The sequence below is a fragment of the Astatotilapia calliptera genome, chromosome 7 (assembly GCF_900246225.1).
Source record: "Astatotilapia calliptera chromosome 7, fAstCal1.2, whole genome shotgun sequence".
NCBI classification, from domain to species: Eukaryota; Metazoa; Chordata; class Actinopteri; order Cichliformes; family Cichlidae; genus Astatotilapia; species Astatotilapia calliptera.
Genome location: NC_039308.1, coordinates 61,764,110 through 61,785,338, shown reverse-complemented (window position 1 = coordinate 61,785,338; position 21,229 = coordinate 61,764,110). Strand labels below are relative to the sequence as shown.

Here is a 21,229-nt window from a genome sequence, read left to right as displayed (position 1 = left end):
ATGCGATGTATGATCGGTATAATTCAATTCAAAATGTCCCAGTATGTTTTTTTTTACTTTATAGATTTATTATTTTGGAATGTGCTTCTTTCATTTCGTCTAAGGGAATCTATTCATTTCCACTCTTGTTGAACTCTTCCAAACTCTCTTCTTCTATTGCCAGTCTAAATACCCTAAACACTAAGTGTTATATCTTCCCCTCTTATCGTCGCTATCCTGCTCCACATTTTCTCTTTCACTAATCTCATTGTGCTTTATGCAAAGGAGCTGGTTTTGAGAACTGTTTATCCACATTTTCCTCATTTCCTGGTGCCTGTGATGGCAGATCCAGTAACCTGTGTGCCTTCAATCACACAGCTATTCCAGGAGAGCAACAATACCCGAGCTGATTTCAGCTCTACTGTTCCCTTGGTAATGGGAAAGTTAAAGATGGTTGGTTGCTGGAGCATCGTGCAAACAAGGCAGACTTGTGGGGTGCACTGTTCCTCCATAAAGCAAGCACATCAGTGCTATTGTTAGCACTTAGCAGGAGATTAGCACTGATGGCTGTATGGGAGCTAGCAGGCTTGGCTGGTGTTCTGAGTCGGATGCTAACCCAGCCCACCCCTGCTGCTTTTGCCACCATGTCAAAATTAGTCTAAAAAGCTGCAGACATGATTTCTTGCCCTGATGGCAATGCAGTCAATCCATCTCCAGTGACTGTGATACCACCACTCTGGAGATCACTATCAGCATAATGAATAGTGCACCCAATCCCATCTAGTAGATGATAAAACTCCAGAATCAAAGATTTACTTGGCCATTGTTCACTGGTCTGATTTCTTTAAGTCTAACAAACTCACAGTACATCATCAAAAGACAACTCATAGGTGCCAAGCAAAAAGTGAAGTCTGCACTGTATTTTTGCAACTTGAACCTAGCTAAGTAAATGCCAAAGCCTGATTTCATTAACATTGCAATTATAGATGAGATTACTGAAACAGCAAATGGCATTCAGTCTGTATCTTTTATTCTGTGTACCTGTTTCCTAATACATATGAACACAGACTATTTTTCACTACCTATCTGACTGATTACAGTGCATGATTAATTAGCAGACAGATTGCTAAACGGTGGTGAACATGGTATGATGTGCAGAGGTAAAGAGTAGACTCTCCAAGGAATTCAGTAATGTCCTCTTTGCCCTGCTCACTCTCTCACTCTTTCCCTCTCATCCTTCTATCCCATCTATTTCTTCCTCTCCTTCTATATTAAGCTCTTCTGGGTTAATCATTCCTAGAGGACGACAGTACCACAGTGCTGCAAAAAGTGATACACAGCTGTGTGGAGTGGGGTCTTGTGCAACTACTTCCAGTGATTACAGACCCTTTCAGGGATAACTAGATATCTTACAGCCACACTGTGCTTAGCACTATACACTTCAAAAGACGTGATGGGTTTTAATGCTGTCTTTGCTTTGTCACAGAGCCAATTTAATTGACCTTATTTGTCATTTATTCTTATATTTGCCTGAACTTTTACTCTAGCATCACAAGAGGGTTTTCTAATCTCCATCTTATTATAGGGCATTTCTTCACCTCACCTAACACCCTTACACCCTATTCTGCTCATGGATCCGGTGGGAGGGCACGTGCTCTGATTCATTTGCTTGCATATGGAGGATACGTCCAGCTCTGATGGATGGCTTTGGCTCTTGTAATCCCTCAGCAGTTCACAGTTTACATAGAATTTGTTTTCAGTGTCCCAAAGGGCCACATCCTCAAATAAAGTGAAACAAATAAAAGCTCCACATGCATGCAGTGGTACAAAACATGCCGACAAGCAATTCCACGGCTATAACTAGATCTATGTACACACATACACACAATAGCTGTTTCTTTATTTAAAAAATTACATGTGCTTATAATCCATTATTCACTAATGCCTAGACATATGACTAAAAAAGTAAAAATAAAAGCTGCACAGAAAGGGGAAAAAAAAATATTTATGGTGATGTGAGATAATTAAAGTGTTCTAATGTCCTCACATAAAATCAGAGGTTGCCAGTAACCGTTTAGTCTGCTCCATGTCCAAATTAGTCTGCATGGTAACTCTCTTAATCAATGTGGTTGCAAACTGTGATGTGATGTGACTGCTAACATGAAGTCTCTCTCTCTTCTTTACGCACACACACATACATAAACACACACAGACACACATACACACACTCGGGGGTTCTCCAGCTAAAGTTAAATGTCTGCCAGCTGAGCGTGTCCCTCAGTTGGGCTTTTGTTCATTTCCAGCTGAAGCTCTGTAATTTGTCCGCCAGTAATTTGTCAGGAACGAAGGCCTAGGGATGCCAAGTTTGTCAGAAGTTATATAAAATATAAAAATACACAGCTGAGATTTTCAATTAATATTTTTTGCTTTTTAACATAGAGAGTGAGCCTGTGTGTGTGCAAGCATCTGCTCTTACAGGCTTCACTTCTAAACACTGTCTACTTTATGGGTGTATAGGTGTGTACGCTGTCTGTGTGCAATGATTTCTGTCATTTCTTTAGTTCATGCATTGCTAAATTGCCCTCCCAAGCATTATTGTCATAGTAAGATGTTTGTTGGGGTAATTTTGGGAAGGAACTGGGTTTAATTAATTCCACTGTAAAAACCTTGAACCACAGATCCACTGAGATTCTTATCCAGATGGCCATTTGTCATTCTAAGGTTTAGAAAACAAAAGCACTTTTGGGGATTATAGATAGACTGTGAGTTTGGTTTAATGTAAATATACACATCACATCTAGATCATGATTCTTAGCAGCAGCATAACCAAAATTAATCCTGTAGTAGCAAACGGCAGAAAAACTGGGAATTGAAATATTCTGTAGGGGAAAATGTGTTGTCAATTAACAATATTATGTTCATTGTTAACATACACACAAGTGATAAGTTAAGAGAAATTGACATTAAGTCCCTTAGTAAGGTGTGTGCTCCCAGAGTGCCTTGAATTTTGTACCTTATACTTGTATCTCATCATTCATTCCTCAAGCTTCCATAACTTTATTGGAAATATGGAACATCCCCCTTTAAAAAGATATTCCCTGATTTGGTATTTTGAAGATGATGGAGGAAAGTAACACTTCAGCCAATAACAGCCCCCACAGCAAATGCCCTGGAATGTGATTGACATCATTTTCATCAAACCATTTTGTGAGCTTTATAACCCCTTGGATGTGAGCATTCTCATCCTGGAAGAAAATACTCCCATCACAGAAATGTTTTATCGCTAGATGAACGTGATCGCTCAGAACAAAGTGATTGTTCTGAGCGATCGGTGATTTTCTGTGATCCTGTGAACGGGCCAGTAAAATACCCCCAGCTGTCAACAAGAATCACCGGATCCCCTCACTGTGAGGGTCAAGCATTCAGGTTCTCCATTAATTTGTTCCTCTTTTGTATTCATGGCTTGTTAGACAGTTGGGTTAATAACTGACAATAATTGAAAATGAAGTCTTTGTTTAAAATACTTGCTGATACGTTCATTCCCTATAATTAGTGTGAATGCTTGAAAAGCATTCACAGTATTGTTCTTCTAATCTTTATTATTCCATTTTATTATTATCTATTCCGTACGTTTTTTGAAAGCCTACTCCTTCAAAACCGTTCAACTTAGAAAAACCATTCAAACACCATTAGATTCCTATTCTTTTGGACATGATTGCTTGTATTTTTCTCATTTTTAACATTTATATTTTTAATTTTATTCAACTTTATTCAACAAAAATTTCCCATGTATTTCAATGGGGAGACCCTTCAAATTCTCATTCAACTTACTCATTTTTAAACTCTTACTACTTCAACATACGTTCACATAGAGCCACCATTCAAACTTTAAAACGAAGACAAGACATTCAACTATTCAACTTGTATTTATCTTTTCAATATCTATTATACTTTTTCTTCAGTTCCAGTTTAAGTTTCATGATGTTTTTTCACCCGTTTCAGAGTTTATAATGGGTGTGTATGGGACGGAATGTTGGGGCTAGAGTGAGGCAGCTCAACTGCTAGAGTGAGAGGAGCAAAAAAAATAATCTTAAAATCTTTTTTAAAACTGCTGCTGTGTCCGCAGCGTTTGCTCTACAGGTATGATTTTACCCTCAAAACGTAGCCATGGCTGTCCTCTTTCATCCAATGTGTTTACTATTGTACTAGGTGTTATGGTTCTTTCATAAATGTCACCAATGCACAGCCTCCTCCCTCCAACTCTTCCATAGACTCTAATGTTAAAATGGCTCAGAAGGTTCGTTTGAAAATCAGAAGAGCATGGTGTCTTTCCACTGTCACCACGTCCATATAATAAACTCCACAGGCATGAAAACTGAGAATTCAGTAGACTAGAAGCTGCTGTCGCTCACGGTGAAAGAATTTTGTCAATACGACTTTTACTTTTCATTTGGGAACGATTTGTTTCGGCCTGACTTTTCTGTTCATTTTAAGCAGCAAAAGTGAGGCGCATGTCTGTGTACGTGTGTATGGAGCCATTGGGTGCGGTCACTATAGCAACCAGGCTCACACCTGCCTGCTTAACGAGCTCTGCCTGCCACTGTACCAAGATTCATCTTAAGCACTTCTCTTTCAACTGCTGCTGTGTCCACAGTGTTACAGCCATCATTTTACCCTCAAATTGTCGCCATTATTGTTCTCTTTCCAACACCGTATCTTTCAAAGCTCAGGCATTTAAACTTTTTAAACTGTGTGTATCAAAGTGGAGGGATCACATTTGAGTCATTCAGTGATTCAAAGAATATGACCTTTTAATATTCATTCAGATGTTTTCTGACTCTAAATGTTCTTTTCTCATTTCTTAGGGTTTTCTAATTTACATTTAAAACATTTTCAGTTTTTTTCCAACTCCTTCTTCTGTGTAACCTTCAGCTTTTAGCAGTTCAGCACCTTTGTTTTCAGGTTAAATTCGTTTTTTTTTTTGTTTTTTTTTAATCTCATTCAATATTTTTAACTCAAAATTCAGCAATTAATTCATTTCAGTGCATACATTCAGATTCAAGCATTCACACTGCAGTTTCTTCAGAAAATGCACTTTCTAGTTCCTCTTGCTGTGATACGAGGATATATTTCAGTCATGTAATATGAAAAACAAAAGAAAAAAGAAAAACAGGCTAAAGATTGTTTGGTTCTGAATTTTGTGTACAGCATACTTTTTCAGTATCTACTGAAAGGGTTCACCTTGTCTTGTTTGCAGATCTGAAACAAACTGTATACGCTCTTGTTTTGATCCATGCTTTTTGATGCCAAATTGAATGCACAAGCCCTTGAAAGATTTCTACATCTGTAAAACCTCAGTGACCAAAATGCCTGAGACTCTGCAGGGTAAAAGGAAGGCATGTGGCAGGAGCCATGTACTTCTTCGGTTCATTTCATCTCTCTATGCTCTCTCTTTCTCTCATTCTGTATTTCTACAGGTCTCTGCCTGACTCAGAATAGCTCTACAAACCCAAGTACTGCTTCTTAGACAAGGAGCAGCAGTAGTATTGTGGGAGAGCATTCACACACTTGTTTTATTATTAAATCCTGGTTATGTAAACCATGAACAGACATCACTAACGCATAATGATTCACCACAGTTCAATTGTGTAACGGGCCTAATTCAAGGAATCATGAGCAATGTATGTGAGGGAGAATATGTAAGGAGGTGGCTGCGTCATTTGATTGATTTCTAGTTTTACTTCAACTGTTTCTGTCAGGACTTTGATCTTCATGTGTAATTAAGTGCCTAGAAGTGGTTGGTGGTTGAACTGTATCTGACGAACTCAAAATTGTGTCATACATTCTTTGGCAAAAAAAAGGTTTTCAGTTTGTATTATATAGCACTAGTTCTTAAGTACTGGCTATTACAATTAGTTTGTAAGAGCCAATCAAAATCTGGTTAATACTGTAAAGCAGTGGTTGATAATATCTCTTCAAAGCCAGATTATTTAACTTTTGATAGACAAATGTGCCAGTCTATTATTTTATAAACTGAAAAAGTTTGAATTCATCAAAACTAAAACTTCCTTTTGTAAAGAAGTGGTTTATAGCTAGACCTACCTATGTTAGCAAATCTGTAATAAAAATATTTCTGAATTACCACAGTGCTTTTATTTATTAATCTAATTTAATTTTTTGTATTATTTTAATTTTAATAAAGAGAATCTTAGTTTTATTTATTTTTACAAATGAGCTCGAGTCATTTATCAATCAAGTAAAAATGCCACAGGCAGTCATCCTGTTTAGCACGATGTTTGACTTATTCCTGTAATTAATAAATACTCTGTTGATGCATCTTGCAAATGGTTACCATATCAAAACAAGAAATAACCGATCAACCGGTTCCCAAAAGACAAAATGAACATTAAAATACAAGACTTTGAACACTACTTTTAACCTCAGGAAAATTAGCCTTTAGCATCCTAATCACAATTGAAGACCCACCTTTTGTGTATCTTACAGCCACTACTACTAGTAGATGACATTTATTTTGTTGCTACATTCTCAAATCAAGCATGACCTAGCCATTTGGGTTATAGCTCAGACCGTAGTTTAGTAAATCATAATGGCATACCTCCTCTGACAGACAATGGGTGGAATATTTATGAAAGAAAAAATATCAACTATTACAAAACCTGTAAGAACAAACTGCATGAACAAAAATGAAAGGTATTGGAACAGCCAATAACTCCCTGACACACAAATACACCGAGCTATACACAGCTGCCAGACACAACAGGATCAACTTTAGTTAAAATACATCTCAGTAAATATGCAACATACAAATTCAAGTTCAATTCAAGTTTATTTATATAAAGCAAAAGCACAACAGTTCCCCCAAGGCATTTTATACAGTAATATTCTACAAAAATATTAGAGAGAAAATCCCAGCAGTCAGACAATCCCCTATGAGCAAACATTAGGTGATGGTGGGAAGAATAAAATCCCTTTTGACAGGAAGATCCAGGCTCTGGAGAGAGAAGACAAAATTAAATGATATGCAGCAAGGAGTGAAAAAGGGTGAGAGACTTAGTGTATCATCTTAGTGTAGACGTTCCCTAGCAACTTAAACCTAAATACTGAGGGATGGTTCAGGGTCACCTGATCTAACCGTAACTATGAGCTTCATCAAAAAAACACTAATTTTAAGTATAATCTTTAAAGTATAGTCTCACTCTCTCTTAATAAATTACAATTATTAATCAAAAATGTTGATGATTACAAAGAGGTCTATTCATATGTATTCAATTATTTATTTATTTTTTGAAGAATGTAAGGGCAACCATTTGGCTAATCATTGTTTTGCCAAGTAGAAGTGCCTTATTTTGGAATAATTATGGACAAAGGTGAATGAAGCACCATTAAGATCGGCGGCAACATCTTCAGAGAAAACAACTTTTGTGCTGAAAATTCAACACTTCCTTCTGAAATCCTCCCTAAAATACTGGAAATAGGAAAGTTTGTCAACCAGTTGTAAAAAAGCATAGTTTTAAAAGAAATGGTGTAATCAAGTAGTTTTTGCCACTTTTTTGTCATATATTCTTAATAAATAATGTGTAATAGCCAAATGAAGACTTGTGTTCAGGGACATAATATACAAAGTTTGTGTTGAGGAACATAGTAAAAAAACAGTTCCAAAAAATTGTAAATTCATGTCCAGCAACAAAAATGAATAGATTTAAAGTTATGACAATATCACGAACTGTTGGGAGGCTGGGCTGAACCGACACAATGCACTAAAAGGATTTATCGAAAAACACATAATAAAAGATAAGACTTTTAACAGACATGACAACTGAGACAGTGGAATACTGGAGGAAGATGATCCTGAAGCTAAAAAAAAAAGACCAAGACCTCAAAACTAGGCATAGAATAGTAAACCATCTTCAAATAGTTATTATATCCTACAAAAAAACTGAGTCTGAGCATTGCTAGAACACAAGGAGACTGCAACAGGATGGTTCCCGTTGTAGTCTCCTTTTAAACTTAACCTGCAAAACATATGAATCAAAACCAACTCAGATACACATCAACATTAAATGTCAAATATCAGGGACAGCACACAGTCCTTGGGCCATGACAATATCATCATTTTAATGGTTTTTCAGATTTGAATAGACAGCTTTATTTTACCTTTCAAGTCATATTATATCTATTCATTAAAAAATAATATGAAAATAACCCTTACTGATTCTCAGGCATTTTGGTCCTTACTGAAAAAATAACTGGAATGAAATGGCTCCTCTCATCTTATCTGTTGACGTGCAACACTGATGGCCTATTTTATCCTTTCATCTTACTCTTACCTTAATTCTCTTGCTCTTATTTGGTTGATGTCCTTGATATCCTCAAGGGCTCCATAGTGATGAAGCCAAATTACTTTAATAATGGAGTATCTAGATTAATAATCTAAAATCCCGCATCATTACCTTGATATTTGGTGCACAAGCCTGTTATTTAGCAGCCATTTTGAAATGAATTATACTTAATTAAATACTTTTTAAAAAAATCAGAATATGACTGGTGAACGTTCATTTTCTTTTTTCTGATGACTTGACAAGCTGCCATTTTTAGATTATTAAATTAGATTATTCCTGATATTTTACCACAGCAAAGAATCCGCTTAAATATAAATGAAAAGCTGACTTTCCATCGAGGTCATATGTTGATGGTACACAATCAACAATGCTCACTTAAAAAGATAAAGATAAAACATTGGCAGGTCTTGCTGTGCAGTGCCATCTGACCTGGCACCCCTCCCAAAACTGAAATAGAGGGGAATCACAGCTGCTGTCTCGCACGTTCTCTCCACTCTCTGTGTCTTGCTCCCCCACAGACACACATTACCCCATCCATCCAAGCCACGTTGTGGAAAGCACCATTTTAGTTATGTTTAATTTGTTTTCCTCTGCATTCCCAGCGTTCCTGAATGAATTATCATAGTGATCTCATGTCTTGACACAGTAGGTAAGAAGATTAAGTCATGTATATAATATAAGTAGAAGATTATTTAAAAAAAATAATGCCATGGGGTTTTCAGTGTAACATTTTAATATTATTATTATTATTATTATTATTATTATTATTATTATTATTATTATTATTATTATTATACCTATTATTTCATACATTTTAATGTAACTTACCTGTTAATTACATATGACTTCTTTCATGAATAGTGTGAACAATTAAAGGTTGTCTGGAGCAACATGGACATAGAATATCATCCGGCCAGTTCATTGGTCACACCTTGCTAGTACCGGGTTGCACCTGCTTTTGCCTACAGAACTCTCTTTTTTTATGTTATTTTTATGCTGTCAGACCCTCCCATCATAATCTCAGAGCTGATATTGAAACTGATCAGTCCGAAACTTTGCTTTCCAATTTTGGTGAGCCAGAGTGAATTGTAGCCTCAGTTTCTTTTTGCAGCTGACAGGAGTGGCACCCAATCTTTGGACACTGTAGTCCATCTGCTTCAAGGGTTGATGTGTTGTATGCAAGGCATGCAAAGATGCTCTCCTGCTTACTGTAGAAGCAAAGAGTGGTTATTTGAGAGTGCTTCCTATCAGCTCAAAGCAGTTTGGCTATTCTCCTCTGACCTTTGGAATTAACAAGGTATTTTTACCCAGAGGACTGCTGATTACTGGATATTTTAGCTTTTTTGGCCCATTCTCTGTAAACCCTAGAGATAGTTTTATTAGAAAGTTTCAGCAGATCAGCAATTTCTGAAATACTCAGCCCGCTGGCACTCAAAGTCACTTAAATCATCTTTATTCCCTGTTTTGATGCAGGGTTTAGACTTTAGCAGGTTTTCTTGACCTTGTCTACACACCAAAATGACTTGTTGTCATGTTAATAGCTGGTTATATTTTTGAATTAATGGAAAGACAGTATATGATGGACTAGCAGTGATATGTGACCAAGCGGGTTTGATTATAAAATAAGACTCATTTTGCAGAATTTACATCCCTGAGAAGATCCAAACAGTGGCTCTAAGCCAGAACGTGTGTAGTGTAGGAGCACACAGTTATGTGGAGTGTAGTGAGCAATGACCCATGCTGAGGTTCTGCTTCGATAATTAAAGTTCATTGCTTTTCCATTGCGCTTTTTTTATTTATAGTGTAATTTAATTTGGCATACGGGGACAAAAAATAAAGTGCACTTTAGAGTCTAATTGATGCTCGTTTCTTCTTAGTCTTGCCTTCTCAGCATTCTTCCTCCTCGACCAATGAAGTTAACTAGGCAGAGGATGGAGTGCAGGGGAGAGTTACAGGAGAAGGAGGAAGTCATAGAGAAGGCTAGACGAGGAAAGAAATAAGAAAATAAGAAGGTTAACAGGTGGGGGTGGGTGGTTGGGGGGTGCAAATTTGATTTCTTCTACACCCATTGTTAGCTTGTGGCTTTGAGAGGCAGTGAAAGCAGAGTCCATTTTCTTGTTACAGTCGTGAGGGAGATTAGCAGAGACTGGGCTTGTTTCTATTTGAGGAATAATGAACAGTCTCTCTTTCTATACAAGCCCCACTCTTGCAGCAGGTCCCTTATTCATCTCCCCCGTCCCTCACACCCGTCGTCTCTCTCTCCATAGAAATGTAGAAGCATTTGATGGTTCGTCATTCCTCATCATGTTTTCATCCAGCTTATGAAATCTGACAGTAGATGGGGATTGTGTTGTGCCACGACAGAGAGAAAAGCATCACACGGAAATAGCAAACTCCTGGGGTCACACACCAGTGCCAGGTGAGAATTCCTACAGGGGAGCGTCACTGCTAAGGAGCACTTTGCTGTAGCAACAATGTCAACTTAATTATGTAGTTGCTCAAAACTTGCACTGTATAAAGGCTGAAACCTTCCCTGGATGATAGAAAGGGGAAGGGGTTGTCTCAAATCACTCTCAAAGTATAAGCTGCCATGCATACTTTCTGCTGCACTTGTATTTTTAGCATCCTGACTTCTTGCAGCTATGGAGAACCTCCCAAATGACCTGAATATGAGATCGCATTTGACACCTTTGTTCATTAAGAGAAATTGGGAACAAAAAAGCATCTTTTCATTGCCTCCCATGGTAACACCAGAATGTCTGGAACGGGTCATGGAGAGGTAGCTTTATGATGCTTATGTAACCGCAGTTCTCTGCCTCCCAATAATTCACTCTGGTCCTGGTGGAGTAAAGGTGTCAGCCATTCACACTACTAGTTCATCCAAACAGAAATTGAATGATGAAAGGAGAATATCAAGGGGGATGGAGGAGGACAAGTGGCTCTTTTAATGACTGTGGTGTGTGATGGGAATGCTGTTAATGAGGAGGGCTGGGATAAGAAGCTATGCTTCCCACGTAGAGGGAGACAAACCTGGGAGGAGCCTTAAGAACAACTCAGCTCAGCTTTCTTGGTGCTTCTAGAGCAAAGCAAAGCCAAGCAAAGCTCTGCAGACCACAGGCGTGTGGGATGAATAGAGTTTGACTGTGAGGCAGGAAAAGATGGCATTGAGAATGAGCAATTTCCCTTTTTCTTCTTCTCTTCCCCCTTCTCCCAGAGAGACAGTGGCAGCTCTCTGGTGAAGATCAGAAAGGTGGGAGATGGAAAGTGAGCAGGAGTGGGAGAAAGAGGGAGAAGAGAGAGACTGTAGCCCTGGGAGGGTATATCTCCAGTCAGTAATTCCACTGGGGGGTCTCCCCTCTGCTCTTCAGCTTCCATCTCCAGATGAAACATAAATAACCTCAGACGGCCTCCCTCTCTGCTGAGAGAGAGAGAGAGAGGGTTCCCAAGAACTGTGTTCACTTTCCATACAGTTATCGCCCTGTCACCCCTCTTTAACTCAGTCTTTTTTTTTCACACACACTACCAGACATGCATGTCAGTGATTTCAGTCTAACATAGTTTTACATGACCACAGCATAGGTATGGAAAACTTTGATAAAATATTTACAATAAGACATCAAAACACACACATGGACATGGCATGATGTACCAAGTCACCCAATCTGTGGACACACAGTAAGAAACCATAGTTATTTTTATTTTTTAGTCTTAGTCTTAGTTTAGGAATTATGTTACATTATGGTTGTATGTTGTGTATGCAAATACAGTAACTACAATGATTTTTGTGTTGGCTTTGTGCACTTCCAAAAGATGGAGGAATCACAACACACTCCAGCTGTGTTGGAAAACCTCTTCTGGAGACCTAACATGCTGTTCATACCATGTCGATTCTTTGTGGGCAGAAACAGTTCCCCATTACAAATCAATGCAATAATGCACCAGATGTTAAATAATCTCACTTATAAGTTTGTTCATCACCCAAAAGTAACTTGTATTACTAACAAAGTGACCACATTTAATTTTTGCCTTCATTTCTTGCCACTTAAGCACTCTCTCAAGTATTACATGCATAATAAAACTCCACAATCCAGTTTCATGGCATGTGTTAAGGTGCAACTCTAATTCTGAAAATGCTGTGGCACTATGTAAAATTGTTAATACAAATAGAATGCAATGATTTGCAAGGGTCCTAAACCTATACTTTGATCATAATTTTTGAATTTTCTCCAAATTCTCTGACTCTCTTGACAATGTTAGCGAACATTATTCTGGAAGTGTTCCACAATATGTAGACACACAGATTTTTTTTATTTTGTTTTTGTTCTTTGCAGACTGCTGAACTTCTTCCCATCTATATTTCTGCAAAACTGCCTTTTAAAGACATTCTTTTCATATTACGTTATGTTACTGACCTGTAATATAAGTAATTAGCAGCATGTCAGTAACATAACCAATTATAACCTAATTGGTTATAACATTTTTCTCCAGGCGTTTCTTTTCTTTACCATTTACTTACATAGTATGATGCGGATTTTGTAAATAATATTTTGTGGTAAATTTCATTTACATATTGTATGGACACTTATATTGCATATACATACATTTACAACATAATACCATATTCTGGTGATTCATGCACTCACTTTACTTGGCTTCAGGAAGACACAAATTAAGTCATATTCTAATCTATAGATCCTCACTTCTTCTCTTATTCCTCTTTCACCGCCTCCGTCTACAATGAAAATGTTCAACATCATAATCTGGCACTCATATTACATCCTTTCTTTGATACTATGTCAGCATTTCCTTTCTTAACTGTATTATCAACTTCAACTCTTGATACCTGTAATGAATGCTCTGCTTGGTGTAGATATTGTACTGTAAATCCGCTTAGCATGCCTAGCGCTGAGCCCACCAGGGAAGGGTAGCTACACTTCTGCATCCTCACTCTGTTGCATGGGTTATAGCTGTAGTCTAATATCAAGTCTTTTGTGTGAAAATGTGTCCACGTGGATTTTCAGACAGGTGGGTGAAAAATTGTCTTAGTATGTGGAAACAGAGATGCATGCATTTATAGATTGTTATACTAACCTGTGGACCGGAATCTGGGATCTTTCTTACATGGCTGAAAAGTCAAGGGAAATACAAAATTCTGCACATGGACACATACCAAAGCCTTCACACTTCTCTAGAGAAGTCCACAACACCACGCAGCTTTAAAGTACTTGATGATGAAAACAGTAGCTTAATGTAAAGGTTGTTTTGAGAGTAACATAACAGAAAATATCATTGGGGTGGTTAAATTAAATGGACTTGTCTCCCTGGAAACAACAATATATTTAACAAAATACAGTGCAATATGCCTCACAGATTATGGTTTCTTGTTAGGAGAAATATGCATAAAAAGCTGCAAGGTCAGTAAAAAACTATGCTAACTAATTGGTGATGGAGTCTGATTATTTGAAATTAATATTTCCTGTGTGGAGGTAGAAATGGTTGTCTCACCGCAGCAGAAAACACCAGCTAAACAACTTCAATGTGTGCAATCATAGTCAGATCAGTCAATAAAAGAGACCCAAGAACAGAACTCATACTCTAGGGACCTTGATCATATAAACAAGATTACATTAGACAAGTCAGTGCCTTTGGAAATTTAAAACTCAGAGTTTCATATCTTCAGTGTAACGAAAATGATAGAGCAAGCAGGATCATTCTATCATAAAATAGCTTAATTAGACTGTACCGATAAGTCTGTTTTTCTACCAAATGAGACACCAATTGAAGTCCACTTTTTAATTTCTGAAAAAGAACAGATGGAGGAAATTACTCCAACTTGTCAGTTTGCCACGGAGCATGTTATTCACTTCAACAACTGCTCAAGTTTAGTTCTCAAAAAGTATGGTGTACATTTCACATGCGGTGAATTACCATCACATGTGCCACGAGTAAAGTTTGCTTTCAGGGTTTTCTGCCAAGTAGACTCACTAAGATGTGATTTATGTTGCTGAAAATTTGGATTTTAACATTGACTCTTTTCTGGCACGATGCCCGTAGGAGCAGTGGTTACGCTGTCACAGCAAGAGAATTCCTGGTTTAAACCCACTGACTGGAAATATACTGAAACAAACATGTCCATTAACCTGCTTGGGCCTTTTTGTGTGGCGTTTGCATGTTCTCTCTGGGTACTCTGGCTTCTTCCCACAGACATGCATGCTAGGCTGATTGGTGATGCTAAATTGCCCAGGTGTTCATGTGAGCACGAACGGTTGTCTCTATGTGTTAGATGTGCAATAAACTGGTGCACACCACCTTTCCCCCTATGACAGCTCGGACGGGCTCCGGCATACCTTTACCCTTAGCTGGACAAGCAGTTTAAGACAATGGGTGGATATTATTCTTCCCTACACCTAACCAGAGTTTTGTTGACTAAACCTATTCAAACTGTAAGAGAAAACTGAATCGAATATAAAAGAATTGAAAGCTTTCTTTTAGAAAGCCTTTCTGGTGCAAAGTCATGAAAGCAAACTTCTCTCAACAGCCATCACACCACAAAATGAAATAAATAATAAGAATTCTACTGCTCTCCACTCTTCTCTTTCCCCATGTGTCTCTCACCCTCTTTGCTCATATATCACTCATTTGCCCAAAGTAATCCACATACCACTTTGCCTTTTCTTCTTAATTTGTATTCACCTTTTCTCCTGCTCGAAGGTTTTCATTTCTCTGTCTTACCTTGCATTTTATTCCTTGGCTGCACTTTTTACCTTGATTGCTTCACTCTGTTCTTTTAAGAGTAATCTTGTCCTCTTTTTATTCTCTTTCACTTTTGCTCTCTTTTTTTTTTTTGTTAATTAAGAGGGACCGCGCACAGATTCAATTTCAGTGTCAGATCAAATAGATTTGCATTGCATATGCTGTTTTGCTTACTGTTCTGTGCCTCCTCTGTTAATCAAGACGTCATCTGTTCTCATGCCTTTTTCTCCGGCTTTCACCAGAATTTCAAGTTAGACATTTTAAGGAAGAAACACCATATTGATAACTTATTTCTCTCTCTCTCCGAGGGGCGAGTCATGTTTCCTCTTTCATCTTCCATTCATCTCCTCGTACTACTTTTTCCCTCTGTTTTTCATCACCTTTTTTTTTCATAAGTGTTGGTATTGTGTCCTTATTTGCCTGTCTCTAAATACTTGTCACATTTTTTAATTCTTAATGTCTTTGTTCTCTAAGTATAACCATCTCCATGTAGTCATTCAGTTCCTAATTACTGGGTCTACATGAAAACAGATCATAGTGTCTTTGAAGGCACTAACTTTTTTGATGGGGCCAAACCAATTACCTCTCACATCATGAACAACTGACAGCTGCTTTCTGTATTGGTGAAAATCTAAGATAAGGCAACGAGTGTGAATCCATTCCGCAAGCAGATCAGGAGAAAACAAAATTCTGTTGTTGTTTTTTTATTTTTTAAAATTATTTAACGACTGATCTGAGTAAAACCAAGAGTCATAACTGTTCCTTCTATCATTTCCCTCCGTCTTGTTGTTTTAGCTACTCTATTATCCTCTATAGTGCAATCTGTCAGCCTTTCTTCTTCTCAGAACATATCTCATCCCTCCCCTCGTGTTTGAAATCTCTTTGGACTCCAAATGCTAATTTAGTCAGGCACTTAATCAGACATATTAATTCCATATCTCCCCTGATTGCACTAATTCCACTCTGCAACGAGTTCCTGTGCGGCATCCTCGGTTCAGCAGCATTTCAAACTGTTGTGCTAACCAAGGTCTGTAAAAGTGTTTCTTTTAAACAGCAAATTATAATGCTTTTACAGTGAATCTTTTGTAGGGATAATATGTTGAGGACAATGCTACATGCTGTAGTCTGTGATGTATCCCATTTTTCTCTTAGCCTTCAGCCCTGCAGGGCTTCCAATTCTATTGGACTTGAAAATAGCTATGTTTTGCATCACTCTAAAACACTACAGATGAAACTATTCTGTTACAATAGACAGACCTCATCCTGCACCGGTTTCTGAATTGCAGATAAGAAGATCTGGCAGTATGACATCATACCATCAGACACCATATTTCAAGCAAGTCTGGTTGTCAGTAGGCGTGATGATCAACTGTACTAGCACATACAGGCATTCAAACATACACAGGCACGCACACACACACTGACACACACACACATGGAGAAAAAAATCAGAATTTTCCAGAAAAGCCTGTAAGCCCTTATATTGTCTACCAACAAACTGTGCACATAGCTGAGGCATGTATTAATTAATAACATAGATTTGGTCACATTCTAATTTAATTAAGTCCCAGATCATGTAATTGAGAGAATTATGAAATGGCTTTCTTTGTTCCAGATAATTGTATTCTATCTAAATGCCTACTTTTAAGTCTGTTAATTTGTTTTATCTCGTCATCATTATCTTCCTCATTCTGTTGTTTTTAGTAGAAAATATAGCTTGGAATCCATGTGTGCTTGTACAACACATCAAAGCAAAGTTGAGAGATTTCATGGATCTTTTAAAGCTCTTGATATAATCATACCGCTTTTAGTAGTAAAATACAATATAAAAGAGGAACAGTATGCACACATTTGCTCTAACATGTCTATAGACATTAAATTTTTAACAAAGGTGTTTATTGTGTATACAACGTGTTTCTTTCTTTTTTTCCTTTTTTTCTCTTAGTGTCACTTACTGGTTGGTGAGAGCCTTCTACTAGACACACATGGATTTACCATTAGATAATGACAAATGGAAGGCTCAGCTGAGCTGATTTCAGCACTTACTGCTCCTTTGGGAGATGCATTTACCACACTGCAAACCACACGGGCCAGCCCCACCAAAGACCTTAATTGAACGAGTGGATGTGTAGTCAGTTGAATCATCCTGACATGCCTTTCTGGTCTTTTCTAGTGGGTAATGTAGTGTGACCTGCTGGTCAAAATATGCTGAGATCCTGGACAGAAAACAGTGAAGTAAGACTTTGTTAGGCTACATGGCTTGTTTTCTTTTTTTTTAAGGCTGAGTATGGGTTTAATCTGGTACAAATAAGTGTTGTTCCTTTTAATTTAACTACAACACCTTAGTGCTGCTTGTCTGTATTAGACTACATTTTTATCTTGTTTTTTTTTTCTTATTAGCTATTTTTTATTTGCAAACTGTCACTATCCTTACCTGTTTAGACCATTTTTTAAAATAACACACTGCATAACGATGTTTAGAAAATAACAATGTATAATTTTGATAACATTGGGGATACATTTTCAAGGCTTGGCATTTATTCTATTATTCTAGATCATCCATGGGTTGCTATTTCTTACCTTGTAGTTAAATTACAAAATATAGCATACTGACTGAAGAAACACATCATACTTTCTTATCCTACAAATGTCCAAACACCATCAAAGTCGCAGCTGTCTCTGACAGACCAGACTTTTTTCTTAATTAGAAAAAAACACATACGTCTTTTAAAATACAGGATCGAAACATGCTTTTTAAAAATGTAATAATGTAGATCTTTGTCAGAGGAAGAGGAAAGTCAGAAGGCGTTTTCTGTGCTCTCTTTGGAGGATAGAAGGTGGGGGTGGAAGGGTGGTTACAATATTGATGTTGTTGATAATAACAACAGTGATAATGATTATAGCACATAGTCCATATCCATCATCTCTATCATCTACTTTGTCGACATAATTGGTCATTTTTAGCAAAGTTTAAGACAGATAGCACTGAATACTTCTCCCTCAACTAATTGTGTTACAATATTTATTGATAAACTTACTTATTCCAGTAAGGGATCTTGTCATTGCTTACCAATTTTAAACACGTATGTGTTATTTACAGCTATAGACTTGGATTGAGGTATACTTTTATTATTGATGATAAATGATATTCTATTTATATTCCTACATATCATCAAGATTCATGACATGTTCATGAGTGCTAAACTATTCAGGTTCCTTTTTTCTTCCGTGAGCTACACTGTTGTGCAAAGTCACCTCTCCCCTCCTTTCGATGAGTTTATTTTGAGTCAACTACATCTGCTATAAATAGACCAACTCACCAAAGATCACCAAATCTGTGCCAATTGCCAGTTGTCAAAAAGCTCTGGGGCTAGTGGGGGAAATTATTATTATTATTGCTGTTATAATTATTAAATGTATTCAATTGTATTAAACTGTATATAACTCATTGATGTCCATTCTATTCCGCTCTAGTCTTTTCAGTTTAACTTTGCATTAAATATGAGAAAGACATATCTATGTTTGCAGTGTTTTGTGGCTATTAACTGGTATGTCTTTGGATTCAATGTAACCGTAATACAGAGACCATACTTACTGGCAATTTTGTGTAAATGAGAAATCTTTAATCAGGAATGGCTGTTATGATTGCCTGTTACTGTAGTAACAACCCACTTGATCAAACATACACTTATTTAGATTCAGGGTTCCTGCACTATACTAATGGATGCCATGCAGGATGGAGAGCTTTATCTCCATTTGCTTTTGTCCCCCATAATTTATTCAACAGGGTCTGTCCTCTGTGTGTCCGTGTTTGTGTGTTCAGGCTCTGAGTGTTTTTGTGTGTGCTGTGTGCATATGTGTTTTGCAGTGTGTTTGTGAAGTTTTATGGCTTTGACTGTCCCGTCGTCCCTGAGGAATGAGCTCTTCCGACATACAGTAGCATACTATAAAGTCCCTCTTGTTAGATGGAGGGTCTCAGAGGTACTAAAATATCAGCATCAGCAGAGAGTGCTGAGGAAGTAGTTGAAAGGAAAACTAACAAGATGACTCAATGATTATTTAGAAACAGTAAAGAGAATTTTGAATTAGGTGTACTCTATCCTGGGGGTTTAAAAAAATTGCATTTTTGGTAGCTGAGTAGATGCATCATGATCTTTCCAAAAATGTGCATTATTCATAGACTCTATTCCATGGAGCCCGGGGAATGGAGTGGACAGAAACTGTATTGCTACAAATCTATTTTAAAGGTTGCTTACATTTATCCTCTTTTATTTGCAGGTCCAGCATTTTGGTGGATTGAAAGCTAATATGTGGATGATTAAAACCCCTTGGATCTTGACTGAGCTGGCAGGTAAGACTTAGGCAGAGCTTGGCTCAACCTTGGTGATTTTCTTTCCTGGTCAAAGAGATATGCATGGTTTGTCTGATGCTTTCAGAGAAAAAGATGCACACATAGAAATGTGTAAAAAATTATTTGTTTTGCTTGTCATGCATATTTCATTGATATGAAATAATGTATAATTTCACACCTATGTCTAAACCGCTAAACCCATTGAAAACAAGGACATTATCAAGAAAACATCTTTTTGGTTCAGAGAAAATTCTGATAATTTGCCTGGTTTTTTTTTTTTTGGTTTTTTTTTAAATCAAAGAACACTTTTGATAAATTTTTCAAGGTTTGGCATCAGAACACATCTAAATGTGTGGAATTAGGTCCAGTTAACACATTGGCAAATAAACTGGTCAGTTAATAACCTCATTGATGGAGATGGACAGAGAGAAACTTGATACTCCTGTAGACTTTACCCCATCACAGTGAAATGAGAAATGACTTGATTTTAGGCTGTGGATATAGTTGAAAAAGGAGCTAGAACTATTGAAGTGTAAAACTAAAAAGAAGCTTATGACTCTCAGTAGTTATTCTATGCTGGTGCCTATGTTCACAAAAAGTCTATTTTCACTAGACGTTTTACCTTTGTGTCAGGCGTTTTTTTTTTTTTTTTTTTCCTTTTTTCTTTTTGTATCTAAGAGCGTTGTTGGACTGCACACAGATATATGCCTCTGGAGTGAACAGCTCAACTCATGCATGTAACTTCTACTACATGTCTGTTCTACATTTGGTGTGAACTGCTGTCGCAGTGTCAGAAAGCTTTTACTGGCAAACACTATTCCTCTAGGCTGATGATACTGTTTCCCTGCATTGGCAATATGTTGTCATAATTTAATACGTCTATTATCCCTGTCACAATAAATCATCCTGGAGTTGTTGGGTTTTTTTTGACCAATGCAACCATGAACCCGGCGCTGACTCTTTGGCATCTTTGAAACTTTGAAACCCTAGTGATGTCTTAAAAGCTCACTAATAAAAGTGCTGTCTGTCAGACCTTTTTAAAAGCTACATGGCATTCAACTTATTTGATATGACTTGCATGAATAGTTGCTTTTGTGATTCACTTACTTCAAAGCTTCTTTTCATGTGGTATTTCTCTTATTTTCTCTTATTTTATCCACCCTTTATATCCATCCCTGTGGGGTAGGAGATTGAAAGTCTTCATGGAAATGATATTGAATTTGTGCAATGGAATCAATTGACATGTTTTTATTTCCTCTAAAATGCACCCTTTGCCTTTGGTGCCAAGTATCAGAAAAACAGCAGGTTACATACATGTTCCCAAACGTGTGCAGTCACAAGTGATTTTGTGTTATTGAATGAAAAATATTGTAATTAGTCTCATTACAGAACAAGTGCAAATGTACAATATGCCTTTCCAAAGAAGCCCTCTGTGTTTTCAGAATCTGTCTCTGGTGTCATTTAATTAGCAAACAACCCGATGGATCGCAACAAATTAGGATAAAGGCAGCTTAATTTTAAAAGTGCATGCTTTTATATTACTCCAGAAAGTGAGGATGTTGTCACTTTGTGAATATTTACAAAACCACATGTGAGGAAAAGGTTGAAAGCTACTTAAAGTAAAAAAAAAAATCATGAATTGTTCTTTTGAATTTACTTTCAAACCATTAGAGGTTCTTCCTCAGTGTAACTATTCTAAAAACAGTTTAATCTGTGCCACATTGCCTTTATTTGACATCTGTACCTTCTAGCTAAGCTTCTTTTAGCTGATTCTTTGCCTAACTGA

General features: G+C 37.2%; 1 protein-coding gene across 2 annotated transcripts in view; it reads left to right on the top strand.

The window, feature by feature from the left end:
- The window catches only part of LOC113027021 (leucine-rich repeat-containing protein 4C-like), a 49,679-nt gene that overhangs the window by 16,430 nt on the left and 12,020 nt on the right, over positions 1-21,229 (top strand). For both annotated transcript variants that reach the window (XM_026176399.1, XM_026176398.1), the window contains one exon: positions 19,371-19,443. The gene's annotated coding sequence lies outside the window, so the exon portion shown is untranslated. The remainder of the gene's footprint in view (positions 1-19,370; positions 19,444-21,229) is intronic.